This window comes from Loxodonta africana, chromosome 23 (genome assembly GCF_030014295.1).
Source record: "Loxodonta africana isolate mLoxAfr1 chromosome 23, mLoxAfr1.hap2, whole genome shotgun sequence".
NCBI classification, from domain to species: domain Eukaryota; kingdom Metazoa; phylum Chordata; class Mammalia; order Proboscidea; family Elephantidae; genus Loxodonta; species Loxodonta africana.
This window is the reverse complement of record NC_087364.1, coordinates 31,461,648-31,476,912: the sequence shown is the minus strand read 5'-3', so window position 1 is coordinate 31,476,912 and position 15,265 is coordinate 31,461,648. Positions and strand designations below refer to the sequence as shown.

Below are 15,265 nucleotides of genomic sequence, written 5' to 3'. Positions count from 1 at the left end.
GCCTCCACAGCCTGTGATCCAGCAGTCTGCTGTCTTACGTGCCTATCTTGGGATTCATTGGCCTTCACAGCCTGTGAGTCAGTGGCCCCTGGGTTTGTCAGCCCCTGCAGCTACATGAGTCAGAAGAAGCCTCCAGCCTGACACCTGACACCTGACCCCAAGGCTTGGAAATTGAAAACCTCTACAAACATGTGAGGCATTTCCTTGAGATAAATCTCCCTCTGTGTGTATATATATATATATATATATATATGTGCTTCCCTTGTTTTGCTTCTCTAGAGAACCCAGCCTAAGACAGTAAGTTACCTCCATACAGAACAATGATGAACATTTCTGCAAACGTTGTATCAGCCAGCAAAGCAAAACCCAGCTGGAGATTAGCAGACACCTCTTCTTCCCCATGTCCACCAGGGAGGATTCCATTTAGAGACTGTGACCCCCAGAAGCAGCTTGTTCCTCTCTCAGTGGCCTGAAGTTCTGAATCTTAGAATCTTACAGACACTAATAGAAGACCGCTTTGTTATGAAAATGAAGCTCTAGGTGAATAGAAACGAGGCCCAAGGAAGCCCCTCTAGGAGAGCTTGAGACACTGACAGTGAGTGGGGTCATATTGATGTCTGGAAGAGCAGGTAAAGCTGCTGCCCTCTAGGCATAAACACTTGCTCAGGTACTCTGGGCTCCCTGCCTGGGGCACAGCTCCTTATGTTGTTGTTGCTGTCAGGTGCCGTCGAGTGAGCTCCAACTCATAGCGACCCTATGCACAACAGAATGAAAAGTATCATGAATAAAAGTGTATCCATGGATGTCCTGGGATGCCTTGAATATAACCCTGCTTTGGCAGCCAAAAAGGCGTAGAGAATTCTTGACCAAAACTGCAAAGTTTAAGGAAATTATGCCAATAACAGACTCTGAACTAAGGCAAAAAATACACCAGACTTACAGGGTACAGTATATTCAGGACATCATTTTGCCTACGCAATCCGTTTTTGAAGAGAATTTTCTTTCTACTCTTACATCTTTTATTTTTTTCACCAAAGTTGAGATAGTCAGCATGTTGCAGGAAAAGTTTTTGTCTGAAGTTTTTGCACAATTAACAGATGATGCTACAGATCATGATAAAATGCTTGAATTGGTTACTTTTTTTTTCAAGGAATTCTGCGCGTTTCCTCAGACATTACAACCTCAAAACAGGGATGCGTTTTTCAAAACTTTGGTAAAATTGGGGATTCTTCCTGCTCTTGAAATTGTAATGGGCATGGATGATCAGCTACTACATATATATTTTTAAGCTCCATATAGGGCCCTGCAAACCTTACATCAACTTGACAAGATACAGCTATGAGGGCTGAGCCCCAGACTACACTCAGGCAGTTGGAAGAGGAAGGATGTGGCTCTGTAGCTTGAGCTGGTGGCCTCAGCAACAGCCTGGCCATGGGCCCAGGGGCATTTCCTGGCACAGCAGGGAGGTGCACAGGGGCCACCTGGAGAAGGACCGACAGGTGAGCTTAGGAGTCTGACACATCTGGATTCCTGGTGCATCGGGACACTTTTTCCACCTCCTACTTTCTCTTGTGGTTTTCTCTTCCTAAACTGATCCCACCCTAATTCCTTTTTAAGATACCTTGATATTGTTCTCTCACTCTTCTTTTTTTCTAGCCACCCAACTAGCCTGAAATAGTTTCCCTTCTCCCTTTCCCTATATAACTATCCCAATTTTTCATATCCTCGAAGGCCTGGACAAAGTCCCAATCCCTCCTTGAAGTTTCCTGCCAGATTCCAGCCCTTGGTGCTTCATCTCCTTCTACTGAGCTCCTGCATCCATTCTACACTGTAACCATGGTTTGGCACTTGATTCTGTGCCACCTTCCTTTGTTCACTGTCACATGTGCTGGTGTGGCCTCCCTGTCCCGACTATGTGGTCTCTGGGTCTAGAAGCTGTGTCTGTGTGGTCAGCTAAGTGCAAGAAACACCCTTGGGTCACCCAGTGCCCTGAAAGTGCAAAGCAGTGTGCTCTGTGTGAGTCTGTTATTCCAAGATGAGTGAGAGACACATTCTGTCTTTAGGAACTTATAATCTAAAAGAAGGCAAAAAACATGGTACAAATGATTTTATTATAAGGGATTAAAGTAGGAATTAGACAACAGTAAGAAAACAACATGAGGACTCAAAGCAGAGAGAGATCAGGACAGGACTCAGGAAGGCTTTTATGGAGAGAGTGCATCTGGGATAGGTTTTAAAGGATGAAGAGAGTTTTAGCTGGAGCAACTGGGAGAGGAAGGGCCTCCAAAGCTCCAAGTGAGACTCAAAGTTGAAAGTGCCTGCATTGGAGGCTGGGGCCCTGGTGAAGACCACCTAACCCTCTGTAGTCCAAGAGCTCAGCTGGAGCCAAGAAGGCAGTATGGCCTCTTAAGCTTTCCCATGAGTGATCTCAGGGATGTGGGTGACTCAGCAGAGAGGAGTGCTGAGAAACGGCACATGCGAATACAGTATCATGGCAGTGGGTACATGTTTGTGGTCCTTACTCTAGAACTGCTCCCATCTGAAGCCAGTGCCCCAAGTGAAGTTCTCAGTGGGCTTCTAGCCTGGACTGCAGTGGCCAGTGGTGAGCATCTTGAAGGATTGAGGAGATGGCCAGTGGTGGAGCATGTTTAGTGTTCTCAACCTGTGTGGCAGTTTATTTCCCCTCGCCCCAAGGCTTAAATGCAGAAATCAGCCCAAGCCAGGGCTCAGGACCTGAAGAAAATCAGGGTGTTTTCCAGTAAGAACATGTCATGAGAATGGAGCAAGCACTCCCGGGCCCAATGCAGCTCAACAGCTCCCAAAGGGAAGGTACCTCCCATCAACGGCAGCTATAGGGTTCCCTGTGACTCAGTGCGCTCAAGCCTGGAAGGAGGAAGTGAAGTCCAGGCTGCCATGTTGGCCAGGCCAGCTCCTTTCAGCACATGTGCTGTGACCTGCCACCTGAAGGAGGAGGGACAGCTCCCTTTCCAGGTCCTCAATCCTGTGAGCCAGGTGGAGTCTCCTGACCTCCAACACCAGGGCCTGCTCACTCTTCAGGGCCCAGGTTCAAAGGTTCTCTCCATCTGAGTCACCCACCTGCACAGGTTTGGGGCTGTCTTCCTGCCACACACAAAAGAAGACATGTGAACCACTTGAGAAGCTTATGTTTCTGCCCTGAGTCCTGGTGTGACCTGGGCATGATGCCACATATTCTCTCCCTTTCTCAGGATCAATGCAGACCTAAATTTCAGGAAGATACCAGCAGCTTTCCCCCTAGGCTGACCTCATGCTTGACTAATACAAACACAATGTCCCCTGAACTTATGTTGCCACATTAGTGTACAACAGCAATTATACCATTACACAATTATAATTTTTTTAATAATTTGAAAAAATTCTTGAGTAATTAAATCTCACTGCATTTTATAGCCCCTCACTTCATCCTCATCTTTTTTTTTTTTCCTTTCTTAATACCAGGGATATTTATGTTTCTTTGAGAATGACGACTCCCTGTTACTTTATCCTCACCAATCTCTACCTCCTGACCCCCTCAGTCTCACTTTTACACACAGGAAACTGTGTCCCAGTATTGTGTGGTTGTCCTCCATTTTGTGATTGTAATTTTATGTTGAGAGGTTTAGGGTGGGATTTTAACACCACCCTTACTCAGGTCACCTCCTTAATCCAAGGTAAAGGGAGTTTCCTTGGGATGTGGCCTGTACCACCTTTTATCTCTCAAGAGATGAAAGGGAAGCCACAAGAGAGTTGAGGACCTCATGCCACCAAGAAACCAGCACCAGGAGCAGAGTGCGTCCTTTGGACCTGGGGTCCCTGCGCCTGAGAAGCTTCTCGACCAGGGGAAGATTGAGGACAAGGAACCTCCCTCTAGAGCCGACAGAGAGAGAAAGCCTTCCCCTGGAGCAGACACCCTGAATTTGGACTTGTAACCTACTAGACTCTGAGAAAATAAACTTCTCTTTGTTAAAGCCATCCACTTGTGGTATCTCTGTTATAGCAGCACTAGATGACTAAGGCACAGACATTCTTTATTAGTTAAGCAAACTATTGTCTGGCCTAAAGAAGACTTTAGGGGGTGTTTTTGGTTTAAGGTTTAGGTTTCAAGATTATCTCAGGATAATACTTTCAGGGGTTCATCTAGGCTCCACGACTCAAGAAAAACTAAATTCTATGAAAATTTGAAATCTGTTCTGCATTTTTCCCTTTGATTCAGGATTATTCTATAGAATCATTAATTAAAACTTTCAGTAATGGTCTCCAAGAACCATCCAGTCCTCCTGGCCTCACAGCAAAAAAGCCAGTTGTTCGTGGATGCAATTAGCCACAATCCCATTTCCTCCTCTTACTCCTTCGTCCTCTGTTGTTCCAGGTGAATAGAGACCAGTTGTACTTTGAATGGCAGCTTGCAATCTTTTAAGATCCCAGGCACAATGCGATGAATTAGGAGGTAGAACAGAAGCACTGAACATGTTACTAGGTCAATTAACTGAGATGTTCCATGAAACCATGACCCTAAACCTCCAAACCAAGGAAGCAAATCCTATGAGGCATTTGGTTGTACATAATCACCCTCAGCAAGTTCTTTTTTTGTCATTATTGTAAATATATCTATCACACAACTTTTGCAAATTCAACAATTTACAGGTGTACAGTTTATTGACAGCAATTACATTAATCGGCTGTGCAAATCTACCCTTAATGTGATTTCTGCATCACCACAAACTGAATCTCAGTACTTCTTAAGCAATAACACCTCCTTTCCCTCACCCTCCCACCCCTGGTAACCACTAAGAAACTTTGGCTCTATACATTTGCCTGTTGTTTTCTTTTTATATAAGTGAAAAACACATTGCCATCAACTTGATCCTGACTCATAACCCAGATGACTCATAAAAAAAAAATAGCCACCCTTATATAAGTGAGGCCATACAGTATTTATCCTTTTGTGATTGACTGATTTCACTCAGCATAATGTCTTCAAGCTCCATCCATATTGTAGTATGCATGTATCAATATTTCACTTCTCTTACTGGCTGAGTAGTATTTCATTGTATGTGTGTAACACAGTTTGTTTATCCATTCATTTAGGCATTTAGGCTGTTTCCACATTTTGGCTATTGTGAATAATGCTGCAAGGAACAGCGGTGCACATGTATCTGTTTGAGTATCTTGCTTTTAAATATTTTGGGTATATATCTAGGAGTGGAATTGCTGGGTTAGGTGGTAAGTCTATTTTTAGATTTTTTGAGGAACCACCACACTATTTTCCACAATAGCTGTACAATTTTTCACTCCCACCAGAAATGGATAGGGGTTCCACTTTCCCTGCATTCTCACTAACATTCGTTATTCTCTATTTTGTTTTTGTTTGTTTGTTTTTACCCTAGCCGTCATGTAATAGTATCTTATTGTGGTTTTGATTTGTATTTCTGAAGGCTACTGCCATTGAACATCTTTTCATGTGTTTGATGGCCATTTGAATGTTCTCTTCAGTGAAACATTTATTGAAGTCTTTTACCCATTTTATGATTGGGTTATTTGTCTTTTTGTTGTTAAGTTGTTGAAGTTTTATATTTTGGTTATGAGATTCTTATCAAAATATGGTTTGCAAAGCTATTCTCCCATTCAGTAGCTTGTCTTTTCACTTTTTTGGTAGTTTTTGTTGAATGAAAGTTTTTAATTTTTATGAAGTCCCATTTATTTATTTTGTCTTTTGTTGATCGTGATTTTGTTACATTAGATAATCCATTGTTAGAAGCTAGGCCTGAACATTGTCCCTGAATTTTCTTCTAAGAATGTTATGGTTTTAGTCTGGACATTTAGGTCCTTAATCCACTTTGAATTGTGTGTGTGGGTGTCAGTGTGGGTGTGGGCATGTGTGGGTGTGTGTGGTGTAAGGTATGGATCCTGATTCATTTTTCTGCATGTGGAAATCCAATTTTCCCAACACCATTTATTGAAGAGACTTCTTTACTCATCTAATGGACTTAGCACCCTTGTCAAAAATCAGTTGACAATAGATGTGTGGGTTTTTTTCCCTAGATTTTCAGTTCTATTCCATTGGTCTATGTGTCTATTGTTATACCAGTATCAGGCTGTATATTCACTGTATATATTACTGTAGCTGTATAATACGTTTTAAAAACAGGAAGTGTGAGTCTTCTTACTTTGTTCTTCTCTTTCAACATTGCTTTAGTTATTTGGGCCCTCTTGTCATTCCATATAAAGCTGAGGACTGGATTTTCCTCTACAAAGAAGGCTGTTGGAAATTTAATCAGGATTGTATTGAATCTATAGATCACTTTGAGGAGTATTGACATCTTAATAATATTAAGTCTTCCAATCCATGAACTTGGAACATCTTTCCATTTATTTAAGTCTTCTTTAGACTCTTTCAACATTTGCTTTATAGTTTTCATTGTATAGATCCTTCCCATCCCTGGTTGAATTTATTCCTAGGTATTTCATTCTCTTAGATCCTATTATAAATGGAATCCCTTTCTAATTTCCCTTTCAGATTTTCATTGCTGTTGTATAGAATCCCAACTGATTTTTATTTGTTGACTTTGTACCCTGTAACTTCGCTAAATTCCTTACTAGCTCTAGAAGCTTTCTTGCAGAGTTATTAGGACTTCCTGTCATCTGTGAATAGAAATAATTTTACTTTTTCCAATCTGGGTACCTTTTATTTATTTTTCTTGTCTTGTCGCTCTGGTTATGACTTCTAATACAATATTAAATAGAAGTGGTGAGAGCAGGCACCCTTGTCTTGTTCCTGATTTCAAGGGGAAAGCTCTCAATCTTTCTTCATTAAGTACAATGTTGGCTGTTGGCTTTTCATATATGCCCTGAATCATATTGAGAAATTTCACTTCTATTCCAAATTTCTTGAGGGTTTTCATCAAGAAAAAGTGTTGCATTTTATCAAATTCTTTTTCTGCATCCTTAGAAATGATCATTTGGTTCTCTTCCTTTGTTCTATTGATGTGGTATATTACACTGATTGACTTTCTAATGTTGAGCCATCCTTGCATTCCTGGAATAATTCTAATTTGGTGTATGACTCTTTCAATATGTTGTTGGATTCTGTTTGCTAGTATTTTGTTGAGGGTTTTTGCATCTAAAATGGATATTGGCCTATATTTTCTTTTCTTGTCATGTTTTGTTTTCATATCAGGGTTATATTTGTTTCATAGAATGAATTAGGGAGTATTCTGGAACAGTTCTACTCTGCCCTATAGGGTTGCTATGAGTCAGAGTCTACTCGACGGCAGCGGGCGGGTTCCTTCTCTATCTTTTGGAAGAGTTTAAATAGGGTTGGTGTCAATTCTTCTCTAAATGTTTGGTAGAATTCCGCAGTGAAACCATCTGGTTCAAGACTTTTTCTTCCCCTTGGAATACATTCGATCACTGATTCAGTTTCTTCATTTGTTATGGATCTGTTGGGACTTTTTATTTCCTTTTGAGTGAGTGCAGGTAGGTATTGCGCTTTTAAGTATGTGTCCGTTTCATTTAGGTTATCCAGTTTGTTGCTGTACAGTTGTTTATAATATTCGATCATAATTCTCTTTATTTCTCTTGAGTCAATTGTTAGGTCTCCTCTTTCATCTCTTATTTTGGTTATTTGCATCTTTTCTCTTTTTTTCTTTGTCAGTCTAACTAAAGGTTTGTTAATTTTATCAATCTTTTCAAAGAACTAATTTTTGGTTTTTGTAGACCTTTCTGGTGGCTATGAACTTTCTTAGCTTCTATTTGTCTGAGAATATTTTAATTTCACCCTCTTTTTTTTTTTTTTTTTGTGCTTTAGGTGAAAGTTTACACCTCAAGTTAGTTTCTCATACCAACATTTATACACACATTGTTATGTGACCCTAGTTGCTATCCCTATAATGTGACTACACATTCCTCCTTTCCGCCTCAGATTTCCTGTGTCCACTCAACCAGCTCCTATCGCTTTCTGTCTTCTCATCTCACCTCCAGACAGGCATTGCCCATTTAGTCTCGTGTATCTACTTGAACTAAGAAGCATACTCTTTCCGAGTATCATTTTATGTCTTATAGCCCAATCTATTTTTTTAAGAGTTGGGTTTGGGAATGGTTTTATTCTAGGCAAATGGACAGTCTGGACGCCATGTCTTCTGAGGTTTCTCCAGTCTCAGTCAGACCACTGAGTCTGGTCTTTTTACTAGAATTTGAGTTCTGTACCCCACTTTTCTCCTGCTCCATCAGGGACTCCCTGTTTTGTTCCCTGTCAGGGTGGTCATTTGTGGTAGCCAGGCACCATCTAGTTCTTCTAGTCTAAGGCAGATGGAGTTTCTGGTTTATGTGGCCCCTTTTGTCTCTTGGGCTGATGTTTTACTTGTGTCTTTGATGTTCTTCACTCTGCTTTGCTCCAGATGGATTGGGAGCAATTGATGTATCTTAGATGGCTGATGGCTAGCTTTTAAGAGCCAAGACGCCACTCACCAAAGTGTCACCCTCATTCTTGGAGGACAGTTCCACTGGGTATAGTAATCTTGGTTGACTCTTTTTTCTCCAAACACTTTAAATGTTTCATTCCATTGCCTTCTGGCCTACAATGTTTCTGAGGAGAAATTGGCACTTAATCTTATTGGGGATCCTTTGTATGTGACTCTTTGTTTCTCTCTCACTGATTTCAGGATTCTCTCTTTATCCTTACTTTTTTGAGAGCCAAACTATGTGTCTCAGTGTAGATCTCTTTGGGTTTATTCTGTTTGAGGTTCTTTGAGCTTCTTGGATTTTTAGATTTATGTCCTATAAATTCATGTCAGATTGGGGAAATGTTCTGTCATTATTTCTTCAAATATTATTTCTGTTCTTTTCTCTCTCTCATCTCCGTGGAATTCCCATGATTCATGTATTAGGTCTCTTGATGTTGTCCCCTATTTCAATTAAACTGTACCCAGCCTTCTTGAGCCTCTGTTCTTGTTGCTCTTCAGTCTCTGTAATTTCAACTGTCTGGTGGAAACCTTGGTGGTGTAGTGGTTAAGTGCAATGGTTGCTAACCAAAAGGCTGGCAGTTCAAATCCACCAGGAGCTCCTAGGAAACCCTATGGGGCAGTCCTACTCTGTCCTGTAGGGTCGCTATGAGTCAGAAATGACTCAATGGCAATGGGCTTGGTTTTTGGCTTTGATCTCTAATTTATTGTTTCTTCTACCTGATTAAACGTGTTAAATCCTTCCATTGTGTTTCTTATTTCAGTTATTGTCCCTTTCATTTGCAATAATTATGTTTTTTTAATCTTTTTTTTTAGATCCTCATTTAGTTCTTGCGTTGTTTTCCTTCTTCTAGGTCTTTGTGTCTTCCCTTAACTCTTTAATTATGTTTAACATTGTTGTATTATGTTCTTCCATTCTTTTCATTATTCAGTCTTCCATAGATGCGCTTTCACTCCCTTCATCACGTTCATTTGGATGGGCCACTCTTTCTCTTTTCTGTGTCTTGTGATTTTGGGGAAGGGTCATTGTAATTTTCAAGGATGTTAACTTTCTCAGTTCTTCCCAATATTTGGTGTTTTTGCCCTCACTACTTTCTGCAAAAAATTCCCCAGTGCCCCTGTGGTGGTTGGGGGAGCCATCGCCACTTAGGTGACCCACCTTCTGGCTCCACTGTAGGGAAGCTTCTGTAGGGGGTTGTAATATTTCAGCAGTGAGCAGTTATTAAGTAGGGAAGGGGCTGTCATGATCTGAATAGACAACCAGGGAGGTCTGCCTTATTGCTATCAGAATCCCCCTGGTGGATTGTTGTCTGTGACTGCACCCTCGACTCAAGAAACCTGTTTCCTAGCACACTGCACCCTCAGTCAGTAGTCCTCAGTGCCAACTGGAAGGAGGAAGAGATATCTAAGCTGAATCCCAAAGAGACCTGTCTTGTTTCATTTGGGGGCCTGAGCTATGGGATATGCAAGGAGGCAGGTAGAGTTCTGCCTATGGGAGCAGACTTCACTTTGGTGGACTTTTGTAGCACTGCACAGCAGTCTTGCTGCTGACCGTGTCCAGCTGGGAGAGAGGGTGTCACGCTCCAATTGAATCCTCACGGAGGTCTGCCTTGTTCTATCAGAGCCCTCTACCATGATAGATTATTGGCTGTGAGCGCACCCTCAACTCAAGGCACCTGTTTTGTGGTACACAACAGCCTCAGTCAGTATTCCTCAGCACCATCTGGAAGTGGGGGCAGACTAACCTGAGTTGACCACCAGGGAGGCCTGTCCTATTGGTTTCGAAGGCCTGAGCTATGGGGCTTACAGGGAGGCAAGGAGAGTGTTGACTATGGGAGCAGACTCCACTGCAGGAGCCTTCTGTAACAATTCTCAGCAGCCTTGCAGCTGACAGTGTCTGGGGAGGAGAGGTGCTGGCACACTGAACAGACTCCCAGGGAGGTCTGCCTTGTTAATAACTAGAACAGAAACTTGAGGCCCTGTCATTTCGTACAGGGCAGGGGGTGTGGTGGTTAGGGAAGGAGGCTCTTTTGCTGGAAAAATTTCCCCAGTTCACAGCAGCCTGCAGCCTGCATGGCTGTGAGGAGGGGCAGGGATGGCACGAGAAGTGATTTTACTACCGTATTTGACTCGTTATTGATTCACTGATTCTTGTCTGTCTGCAGTTTCCTGTCCTCTGCTCCCCGATACAGAGTCCCTCAAGGTCAAGAAGCATTTCCTTGTTGTATTTCTTGTTGCATGTGCGGGGGAAGGTGGAATAATGGTCTGTTTACACCACCATCATCCAAGAATCCCCCATAGTGTTTTCACCAGGCCTTTCTTCTGAGTCACCTCTGGGTGGACTCGAACTGCCAACCTTTCAGTTAGCAGCCAAGTGCGTTAACCGTTTGTACTACCTGGGAATCCCAAGAGTCCTGAAACTTCAAGCTAATTGAGTGTGCTTCCCTATCTCTAGAACCTAGCATTCCGTCTTCTGTGTAAGCCTTCTTTTGTCAAACCAAACATGCAAAGCTGGACTTTGGCTGGTGGACTTTCTCGTCAGGGCTGGTTGTTCTGATCCCAGACCCTTTGTACAGAAGTGGCAGTGACTCCATGGGCCCCCTCTCCACGAGACCCAGCTGTTAGTGGGCACACCTCAGGAGCTGAGGTGTTAGCTGCTAGGCTTACCACAAACATATCGACTTCACTTATGAGTAGTTGGTCTGGCTTGTCCTCCATTTTCTGGAGCTCTAGGGCTTGAGAAGTGATCTGGAAGAACTCCTCATTCAGCTCATCCAAGATGTCCTCCACCTGTGATATCTTTTTCTGGAAACAAGAAACATATGGTCTTTGTTATTTTTTCTTTTATTTTAATTTCATTGAAAATCTGTTGAACCACCTGGCAATTCCACTCCTAGGTATATACCCAGGGGACTTGAGGGCAGTGACACAAATGGACATTTGTACGTCAGTGTTCATTGCAGCACTATTCACAATAGCCAAAAGGTGGAAACAACTTAAGTGTTCATCAATGGATGAGTGGATAAACAAAATGTGATATATACATGCAACGGAATACTAGGCAGGCAGAAAGAGAAATGACATCTTGATATATGCTACAACCTGGATGAACCTTGAAGACATTATGCTGAGTGAAATAAGTCAGTTACAAAAGGACAAATCCTGCGTGATATCACTTACATAAAATGACAAGAATAGGCAAATATATAGAAACTTCTATATAAATATAAAGTTTATTGGTAGTTACCAGAGGTAAGAGGGAGGGGGAAAAGGAGAGCCATTGTTTGGGAAACAGTGAGTTTCTGTTTGTGGTGGTGGAAAGCATGGCACAGATTAAGGGTAAGAATTGCATAATCTACTAAAATAGTTGATATTGCTAAGGGGTACGTCTGAAAAATGTTGAACCGATCAATGTTATGTAACAACACATTTGAAAAAGAAAAGAGCAGCAGCTGATGCTGTTTACGTATGACCGACACTTCACGGGATTCTTGTTCTTGATTAGGAGGTTTAAGGTAACAATCTCATGGGACGTCTCAGTCAATTAGCCTAATACTGTTTTTCAGTGCTTCTACCTCCTAGTTCTTTGCATAGTGCCTGGGGTCTTAAAAGCTTGCAAGTGGCTGTCCAAACTGTCACAATAGGTCTCCGTTCACCTGGAGCAGGGGAGGAAGGACAGTCAGCAAGCAGGGAGGAAATGATGCTTTCGTGAACTACTGTCTCCTTTGCGGTGAAACCAGAACTGGATGGTGCAGGCTACCTTTACAGAACATTTTGAGCTAAGATTCTGTAGAAGAATTCTGATCAAAAGGAAGGTTGGAAACACAACAGAATTTCAGACTCTCATGGAATCCAGATCTTTTGGACCCATTGAGGCTGGATGAACACTTTAAACTATTGCCCTGAGACAATCTTTAAACCTTAAACCTAGAAGCAAAACTTTCCCCAGAAGTCTGCTTTGAATGACACAACAGCTTAGCTTAATTATTAAGTATGTCTGCCTTGAACATTGAGCTCTTTCAAAGATTTATCTATGTGGGATCCAGCTGACAACAGCATCTTTAAAGGTTAGCTAAGAAGCTTAGGGAGGCAGTAAGTTTATGTTAATGGTAGTGGAATAAGTTGGAAAAGGATGGAAAGAATGGTTACCCAACTTGAAGAATGTACACAATGTCACTGAATTGTACAGGTAGAATTTGTTGAAATGGTGTATCCTTTGCTGTGTATATTTTCACAAATAAAAAGCAAAACTCTGACACACACACACACACAAAATCTGTTGAACCTGGTGCCCTAGGGAGATGCACCATGCTGTCCCTCTGCAGCAAAGACCATAAAAACTAGGTAAAACAGACACAAACATCAATCCTGGAACCCTAAGCATCAAATGAAGAGATAAAGAATTAGATGAAATACTGAACTACAGAAGAAACATAGAAAACAGAACAAGTTGAGATATGGAATGGAGGTCCTTTACCAACTAACACAGGACAACGTCCCCATCTTGAAGCACAGCCAGCAACAACCTTGGACAGGGAGTGACAAGTAACTTCATGGAGCTCCCAACATGAGCTAGAGCACCTGGTAACCAGAGAAATACACTTTCCCATCCCTCATCCTTCTGGTGAGTTGAAGCAAGAACCCCCCTGTCTTGGCCATCTAGTGCTGCTATAAAAGAAATACCGTAAGTGGATGGCTTTAACAAAGAGAAATTTATTCTCTCGGAGTCCACAGGCTAGAAGTCTGAATTCAGGGCGCTGGCTCCAAGGAAACGCTTTCTCTTTCTGTTGGCTCTGGAGGAAGGTCCTTGTCATCAGTTCTCCCTTGGTCTGGGAGCATCTCAGTGCAGGATCCTCAGGTCCAAAGGATGCACTATGCTCCCAGCACTGCTTTCACGGTGGTGTGAGGTTCCCCTGTCTCTCTGCTTGCTTCTCTGTTTTATATCTCTAAAAAGATTGGCTTAAGATCTTGTAGATCTCATCAATATAACTGCTGCTAATCCATCATCATAGTGATAGGATTTACCACACATAAGAAAATCTCATCAAATGACAAAATGGTGGACAATCATACGATACTGGGAATCATGGCCTAACCAACTTGACACATATTTTGGGGAGATACGATTCAATCCATGACATTCCACCCTTTGGTCCCCAAAATTTCATGTCCTTGCCACATGTAAAACATATTCACCCCATCATATCATAGCAAAAGTTTTAAATCAAGTCCAAAATCCAAAAATTCCTCTTCATCTGTGAAATCTAGAATACAAGTTATCTGTTTCCAAAGTACAGTGGTGCAACAGCCACAAGGTAGACACTTGCATTACAAACGGGAAATTGGAGGGAAAGAATCCATAACACGTACCAAGCAAGTCAGCAGAACACATTACATTAGCCCTCAAGGCTTTGAAAATAATCTCTGTTCTCTGAGATCATTTACACAATGATCCTGCCCTCCAGACTCCAGGTATTGGCCACACTCTCCAAATTCTGAGTGGAAGCCCCTCAGGCTTGGGCTTCAGCTTTGCCTTCCAGGCACTCTGGGACGACAGTTCTCCTCCCTTCACTTTAGGTGCACAATACTCCTAGTCCATCTGAGTGGCGACTCCACCCCTAGAAACACCAGAGGCCATGACTCCACCCTTTGAAACCCCAGAGGTCCTGGCCACACCTTTTGAGACTGAGGCAACTTAGCTTCCTGTGTTCCTTGTCTCTTCAGCTTCTGCTTTCTAGTTCCTTGGCCTCTCAGCCCTCGGGCCTCATGCCTGCCTCTGCTTTGCTGGGAAAAGTGTTCCAAAGATCTACAACTCCACCAATAAGCATCTGCAGGCACACCACTCCACCAGTAAACTTTGGCTGGAAGGCACTCAGCTCTCTCCCTCAGTGGGTTGGCCCAGCGCCATCTCATGCTGGTCTCCTGGTTATGCTGCTGTTGATTCTCTGGTGCTGCTGGTTCTGTCACTGCTGCTTCTCTGCTACTTCTGGTCCTCTGCTACTGCCAGTCATCTGCTGCTGCTGGTCCTCTATACATTAACAGTTTCAAAACCGCTTCTGCATTTTAGGTATCTGTTAGAACAGCACCCCACTCCCAGTACCAAACTCTGTCTTGGTCATCTAGTGCTGTTATAACAGATATACCACAAGCAGATAGCTTTAACGAAGAGACATTTATTCTCTCACAGTCCAGTAGGCTAGAAGTCCAAATTCAGGATGCTGGCTCCAAGAGAAGGCTTTCTCTCTCTGTTGGCTCTTGAGGAAGGATCTTGTCATCAGTCTTTCCCTGATCTGGGAGCATCTCAGCTCAGGAACCTCAGGGCCAAAGGATGCACTATGCTCCCAGCGCTGCCTTCTTGGTGGTACAAGGTCCCCCTGTCTCTCTGCTCGCTTCTCTCTTTTATATCTCAAAAGAGATTATCTTAAGATGCTATCTAATCTTGTAGATCCCATCAATATAACTGCTGCTAATCCATCATAATAATAGGATTTACAACGCATAGGAAAATCTCATCAAATGACAAAATGGTGGAGAATCACACAATGCTGGGAATCATGGCCTAACCAAGTTTTGGGGGGACGCAATTCAACCCATGACACCCTCCAACCCAGCAGTCACTACCACCAGGGTCCACACAAGCCACCCTGCCCCCTGCCACTGTGTGGCTTCCTTTTTTTCCTCTTTCTTCCCCCTCCCCACCTAGCCCACCTAGCCACCTCCCTCCTTCCTGCCTGACCCTGCCATGCCACCACGGCTAGAGAGCCACCAGCCTGCCACTGCCCCAGGTC

At 42.8% G+C, this 15,265-nt stretch overlaps 1 pseudogene; it reads left to right on the top strand.

Annotated features, from left to right (window-relative positions):
- The first annotated feature begins 798 nt into the window (after nucleotides 1–798).
- LOC104846254 (serine/threonine-protein phosphatase 4 regulatory subunit 3B-like) lies at nucleotides 799–1,481 on the top strand (annotated as a pseudogene).
- The last annotated feature ends 13,784 nt before the right edge of the window (nucleotides 1,482–15,265 follow it).